Source organism: Lipotes vexillifer, unplaced genomic scaffold, assembly GCF_000442215.2.
Source record: "Lipotes vexillifer unplaced genomic scaffold, Lipotes_vexillifer_v1.1 scaffold1600, whole genome shotgun sequence".
In the NCBI taxonomy this organism is placed as follows: domain Eukaryota; kingdom Metazoa; phylum Chordata; class Mammalia; order Artiodactyla; family Lipotidae; genus Lipotes; species Lipotes vexillifer.
In genome coordinates this window covers 131,648-139,012 of record NW_006799073.1, presented here as the reverse complement: position 1 = coordinate 139,012, position 7,365 = coordinate 131,648, and the positions used below count along the sequence as shown (strand labels likewise).

The 7,365-nt window shown below is 45.1% G+C and overlaps 1 protein-coding gene across 6 annotated transcripts in view; it reads right to left on the bottom strand.

Annotated features, from left to right (window-relative positions):
• The window catches only part of MAPKAP1 (MAPK associated protein 1), a 236,533-nt gene extending 231,784 nt beyond the window's left edge, over positions 1 to 4,749 (bottom strand). For all 6 annotated transcript variants that reach the window (XM_007471481.1, XM_007471480.1, XM_007471482.1 and 3 more), the window contains exon 1: positions 4,487 to 4,749. The gene's annotated coding sequence lies outside the window, so the exon portion shown is untranslated. The remainder of the gene's footprint in view (positions 1 to 4,486) is intronic.
• Between the last annotated feature and the right edge of the window lie 2,616 nt (positions 4,750 to 7,365).

The window sequence follows — 7,365 nt, the reverse complement described above, 5'->3', positions numbered from 1 at the left end:
CTGGGCCCGTGAGCCATGGCCGCTGAGCCTGCGCGTCCGGAGCCTGTGCTCCGCAACGGTAGAGGCCACAACAGTGAGAGGCCCGCGTACCGTAAAAAAAAAAAAAGAGAGAGAGAGAAGCAGCATTTTAGATCTGAACTGTTCTCCACTGGAGTCTGCCAGTAATCAGTTGTGCAGCTTTAAGCATGTCAATTAGAATCAGAAAGCTTGGCATCCTGAAAAGACCTCACCTAGACTTCAATCGTGCTCCCTCATTATCATCCAGATGGCAAAAAAGATACAAAGATTTTTAAGTGACTTGACCAAAACCAGAAGGCTGTTAGTGGCATACCTGCATTCAGAATTCAAGTCCCTCTCAGTCTAGTGCACTTTCTACTAAACTGTAATTCACTGAGCACCAATTTCTTCATCTCAAGAGGTTATGATAACCCCCCTTGTTCACTTCATGTACTGTAGAGAGTACCAAAGGAAACAAGAGATCTGGCAGCATTTAAAGTGCTAAGGGCACAAAAGTATTACAAGGTCATCATCACCTCATCCAAACCCCATCCCCCCAGAAATTCAGCCTGATCATACAATAAAAGCATTTACCCTGCCACTTCCCCAAAGATATCAGTATGAGTCAAATACAACACCCCCCTCACTCTAGCAATTTACCAGTAGATTTCTGATCAATAATCACAACAGGGATTGTACCTCCTGCTTTGAACAGTGGGTATCAAAATTTCAGTGAGCAGGTAGGTCAGAGTTCACAATCAGGCAGTCTAAGACTGTACACAGCCCACAAATGTGTTTTGGTCTACGTGATAATTTTTTTAAGGGCAGTTTTTTAAACTAAATACATAAAATCCAGATTTCCAGCATCCCTTGAAAACAATTGGAAGATCTAGAGATACTGGATCCACTTCCTCACATGACGACAAGCAACTGGAGCTGAGTAGTGACTGCTGCCTTCAGACTGACTGGTCACGGGCCCTCCAGTTCACAAGGTCTGTCCTACTCTTTGTATTACATCATGGGCATTTGAGCTGGAGACTCCTGAGGTAGAGTTCAAAAGAGAACTAAATTAATAAATATTTGTTTACTCCTTTGGCCAACTTTTTTTTTTTTTTTTTTTGCATTAGCAACTCACTAGCTGTACGACTCTTGGGTAACACACTTAACCACTAAGGCTTAGGTTACTCGTGTTAAATTGGTAATACCCTAGCTCACAGAATCATAAAGACTGAAGGAAATAAGGTATACAGAAACATTTAACGATGACTGTAAGCACTCAATTACTTTAACACAAGCTGAAATGTGCTAACTTTTGAGTCAAAAACTTCAAACTCACAGAAAACACAAGGTCAGGGTACCTCCCATAAGAGAAAAAATGTAATGTGACAGAATTCTTTGTCATAATAATATGGCATCTATTGCTGCGTCCTTAACAATAAGGCCTACATATCAAAATAACAGACTTACAGCAAATTCTCTCAGCTGAAGCACATATAATCTACTGAACTGCAATAGTTTCTAAAGTCTTCAGTTATGAGTCAACAAGCAAAACAAACACCCCACTTAAGTATATATATTTAATGGGACAGATGAGGTGATGAGTTCCTTGAGCGCAGAAGCCATGTTCATTCCTCATTATTCCTACTGCCCAGCATGGTGATGGGCACGTTGAAGCTACGGCTCAAGGGCTAGCTCCTCTCCGAAGCCACCCACATCACAAAGACACAACATGGCGCAGTACCGAAGAGTGGAGTTACCAAAGTCTGGCAGATAATCCCCTCTACTCTCAGCTCCAACAACTGCATAAACTAAAGGAATTCATTTAACCTCTGTGCTCTAGTTTCCTCATCTGTAAAATCAGAATGCTAATACCACCATCCCGTAGAGGAATGAATGAGAATGCGTTTAACACAATGCTGGCACACAGTACGTGCTCATTAGCTACTGTTATCAGTGTTTCCTCCTTTGTGCTCCACGGTACCCTGTGGGGACTGCTATCTTAGTACCTACTATGCTTTGCTATGGTTCACCTGCACAAACATGTCTGCCCCATGGGAGTGTTGACAACCTCAGGGTGGGGACCTGGTTATACTCCTTTTTGTATCCCTGGGTCTAACATTTTCCCTGGCACAGCTGAATGAATCATAGATCTTCAAGGTATTTATTAACAGGAAAGGTTATGAGCAGAAACTGGAAGTGACCTCTCTTGCCCAACACACAAGCCCTGACCCTGACCCCCTCCTGACCCTCCAACTTTACTTCCCAGTATTCCCACTGAAAGAAGCAATGGTTTGATTTATTCAGGCTGGTCTACTCACTACTCTAAAACCATGCCACAGGCGTTGCATCTTTGCATCTCACAGCTATTTTCAGGAGAACCTTGCCACGAATCAGGCCCTTTACCCACATTAGCTCACAACACTTCATGAAGTCTCTATCATCCCCCATCCCAAACTATACTTGAAGGAAATAATACTTAGAATTAAGAAACTTGCCAAAGGTCACATATCTAGTAAGAGGAAGGACCAAGAATTGAAGCCAGCATCCATGGTTGTTCTCTACAGAATGTCTGGTCCACTCATTCGACGTTGAGCTGACCCACCTATTACCTTCTTGCCTTGGAAGATTAAGGTCTTCTCTACATTTAAAGGACTATCTGACATTCATATTGACATTGATATTTTTTCTCTTGTATAGCTGTTTCAATACGTATTTGCATACAGAGAGCTACGGTGTGAGAAAAGAAAAACACATAATGGAAAAGGCACAGATGTAGGCATAAGACAGACCTGGGTTTGAATCCTGGCTCTGTCTCATACCAGATGTGTAATTTATCCTGAGCCTTCCTAATCTGTGAATTGAGGTTAAAATGATTAAACAAGAGAAACCTAATATAATCTCCAGTATAGTAATAACAAAGCTTAGTTAACCCCACATTATGAAACGTTACCTGGACATAGCACACTCCTCAAAAGTGAATAACGCCCCCTCTTCTGTGCTACCACTGGATCACAGAAAGAACTCTCCCGCAGTGTACATAGCATTCTGTGTTAGAATTATTTCCTTATCTCACTCACTAAATTGAAAACACAAGAACTGAGTCTTATTTATCTCTACATTGTCTAGCATGGTACCTGGTATATATCCATACTCAGTAGATGTTTGCTAAGTGAAATAATTGTAGATATAATAATGAGTGTTTATAGGAGTCTAGAAAAGAAATCATTTCCAGCTGAGATCCCTGGTTGAGGGAAGGCCAATTTCAGCTGGGCCGTGGTGACATCTCAATAGGTGGAAACAGAAAAGGAGAAATCTAGGCAGAGAGAAAGTCCTACAAAAAAACAACAAAGGAAACAACAAAGGCATCTAGGTCCTACGTAACCAGAGTAAAGGATCAGGGTAGGGGGCCTTTCGAAGCATAGCTGGAAAGTTAGCCAGGAGCCAGGAGGTGTAGAGGAATGTGAGTACACTCAGGCCTCACAGTAGATGAAGAAAGGTATGAACACAAAGCTGAATGGGAAAGGGGCCGCCTACATGCCTCACAGGCCCCAGCAAGCCTGCAAATGTGTAAACTGAAAAAGATAAAACAAATATCAATACTTCATCAACAACTCTTTCAGCGTTTATTGAGCATCTTGTGCGAGCTCACACAATATGAGGAATAAAACATGGTGCCTTCTTTTCTGCTGTTTTAAATTAGGAATCCACCCCTTCTGCTTGTCAAAATATTGACAGAATGAGAACGTTGACTTTGCTTTAACCGATGTTTGTAAACACCTGTCTCCATTTGACTGTTCACGCATGGGGAAGTTTTGAACTTTGCTGGTTTTGGTTTATAACATGATGCTTTTGCACAGTGCCAGGTATTGGGAGAGACTTCAAAAATCAATTCATTCAGAATGAAAATTGAGCCAATCTCTGAGTCAACTTTTGGGTCTCCGGTTAAAGTAATGCTCTTGCTTAAACTAAAATGATTTTTTTTTTCCCAGCCTTAAACAGATCTAGAAGACTCTATGCCACTCCCATAAACAAAAGGCTGAATCAAAGTTCCAGCAGCACTCTGGCTAGAAAAAAACAGTTCTGCGAAGCTGTTTACCCCTTTGGGGCAATGGAGCTAAGGGGAGTTGGGAAACTGGGACTGCAGACAATGCTTTAAAAACTTGATTTTCTCGTTATGAAGATTAAGACACCTAGATGTTGCCGAGGGCACAGCCAGAAACTGCCAGAGTCAACAGTACCCTCTCCAAACCCCAATACTACCAAGTCCACTAGTTTCTACTCCCCCCAAATCACACACCCAGCTGTCAGGCTCATTGTAGCCTCCACGAAAGGGCCAGAAAACGGATGCTCAAGGGAGATCTGAGCAAGGGCCAGACAGGCTGCCCTCTGGGCAGCGCCGAGCGCGGGGGAGTGAGGAGGGCCGCCAGGCTCCTCGGGTGGGCTGGCGGGGGTAGCGAGCGAAGGAGCTAGGGGCTGGGGCAACCTTTACCTGAAGCAGCTGCCACACTACGGACCGGGTCGGCCCTGGGACACGTTCCTGAGGGGATGGCTCGGCTCCCCCGCGCCTCCCGGCCCCTGCCCGAGCTCCGCACTCTCGGAATCCTCGGGGACTGGCGCTCCTCCCGGCCGGCTCAGCAGCCGCTTTCCGGGCTCGCCTTCATGCCCCAGCCGCTCACCGCCGCTCGCCAGCTGGGCAGCAACCCTGTTTCCCCGAGCCGCGCCACGACCCGGAACCGCACTCCGCGCACCGGAAGTCCCTGACCGGGAAGAAGCCGTTGGCTGGGGACGTAGCGCGCAAGCCCCAGAGCCAAGAGCAAGGAGGGAAGCCCTCACGGGGGGCGGGGCCGAACGGGAGGCCGTGCGCGTGCGCACCACTTCCCCGCCTCCGGCCAAGGCCTGGTTGGGAGATGAGCTGGGAGTCTGGCAATATACGTTGACCTCCGGGTTTGGGTTGGGTAGAAGTCAGCGTCAGCCTTCTCCTTCGAATTTCCTCCTCTCTCTCCCTGCTTCCACGGAAAAAAGCCCTTGGTTCCTCCAGAAATGAGTGATGAGGAAGACCTGGGTTCAAATGCCAACTCTAACCTGCTGTGTATCCTAGGACAAGACACCTCCCTTCTCTGACCCATCCATACAGTGGTTCCAATTTTAAGTATTGCTGTGAGAATCGAATGGGATGATGCTCTAAAAACACTCAGCACAGTGCCACTTAATAAACTTAGTAAATGTTAGTCATTCTTATCTGTAAAATGGAGATAATTATCTTCCAAGAACTGCAGGGAGGTTTCCATGAGATATGTGGACCCGACGCAAACAGGAGCTCATTGTTGGTGATCTCTCTCCCTTTCTCAGGGAATCAGTGGGAGAAACTAGTGTGAAGGGGAAAGAAGGACTCGAGCAGTGCAATATCTCTCCTACCTGAGAGGTAATCTGGAACGTCTCTCTTAAAAATGCACCTTAGCAAAAGAAAGAAAAAAAAAAAACAAGGCTGAATTTCAGCCCAGGGGGGATGTTACCCAATATTAAAGTCACCTACAAATACACCATGGATCCACCCCCTTGTATTCAAATATATGATTGACGTCTTAACTCACATGGAGAAAAAGAAATGCACCTTACCACCCAAATTTGCTTTCTGCACACACACCACCCCAGTTTCATCAGGGGCTTGTTGGAGGTGCTCTGCCAAAGCAAGGGTGTGAACAAGGTTGGATATTCTGTTTTCTGAGGTCACCAGTTTATCTGTCCCCTCCCAAATATGAATCTTCATTTTCACTTGTCTTGACCTCCAGTATGAAGCACAGTTGCCTGATTGTAAAAAACTCAACTGGACCCACTAAGCTTTCTCTCTACAGGTTCTAAGGAGTAAATACCCACTCTACCACTTACAGTTTTTATCACTTCATCTCTCTAAGTTGCCTCTCTAAATTTCCTTATCTGTAAAATGGGCATGACAAAAGTTCTAATTAACCTCACTGGGGGGTTTGTGGGGATTAAATGAGCTAATACATATAGCTCACAAAGAATAGAGCCCGGCAAGTAGCTAACATTTACTAATATTTGCATAAAATGCCTACCACTATTCTACAAGTCAGTCAGTAAACAGATACTTATTGAGTACCTATGTATTAAGCCTATCCTAGGCACTGGAGATTTAGTGGTGGAAAAGCTAGATAGGGACTCCACCCTAAAGAAGCTTACAGTAAAGTCTGACTATGAATTTGAAATAGTCACCGCAGTAAGTTGGAGTGCAGGGAAATATGGTAAGATTTCAGGAACACTGAGGGCCCCATTGAGAAGGGAGACTCTGAATTTATGGTGATACTAATATGATGGTTGTTTGATTTTTCTATAGTTAGTTTGAACAGTTAAGATACAGGCACACAAAAAAATGAGCAATTGGGTTAATCCCAGGAAGACAGTTTGCCAGACAGGTGTGATGGGGTCAAGGAGTTTAAGATCTCAGCTTTTAAGAGTGCTTAAAACAAAAGACACAGGATGGATGCTCAAGATGTTAAGTAAGAGAATTCTGGAAATGCTCATGACACTGGCCTGAAGGTCCCCAAACAGGTGTAATGGAAGTCACTGATGGTACCAGGCGGAAAGATGGAGGGTATCCTAAGAGATGGGCGTCAGATGAAGAGCCATCCGAGAGTGGGGTCCTGGCTGAAGTGCAAAGTGCAAAGGAGGAAAAAGTTTTTGAAGATGAGACGGTCAAGGAACTGAGATGCTATGTGGCCTCAAAAGCTCTCAGGATGAGGGATGGACATGAGGTGGAAAGGAAACCAGGGGTGCTTCCCAAGCCATTCTACAACTGAGGAACGTAGTTAGATGAGGAGAAGTGATGACAGGCCAACTGCATGGCTTAGCCTCCAAGGAGTAGGAATTGTATCAGAGAGTGGAAGTGGCTTTAAAAAGTAGAGCTTACATTGACCTATCTCTTGACCTAGGGGTGCATAGGACTAGGACCCTGACAACTGACACACTCAGAAAAATTATATTTTTACAACATACTGAATGTGCTGGGCCAGGGACTGGTTGGGGACTTTGGTAGACATGAGGGCACAGGGACCAGTACCTCAGCATACCTGTGACAATCAGGTTTTCAATACTTCAGCTCCAACTTGGAAAGGAAGCCATGATAAGAGACAGGGGTTCCTTTTCTTCTGGTCCCTAGGACTAGAATGGGGGCAATGGACAGAAGTTCGAAGACACCTACTAGGAACTTCCCTGGTGGCACAGTGGTTAAGAATCCACCTGCCAATGAGGGGACACAGGTTCAATCCCTGGTCCGGGAAGATCCCACATGCTGCAGAGCAACTAAGCCCGTGTGCCACAACTACTGAGCCCACGTGCCACAACTACTGAAGC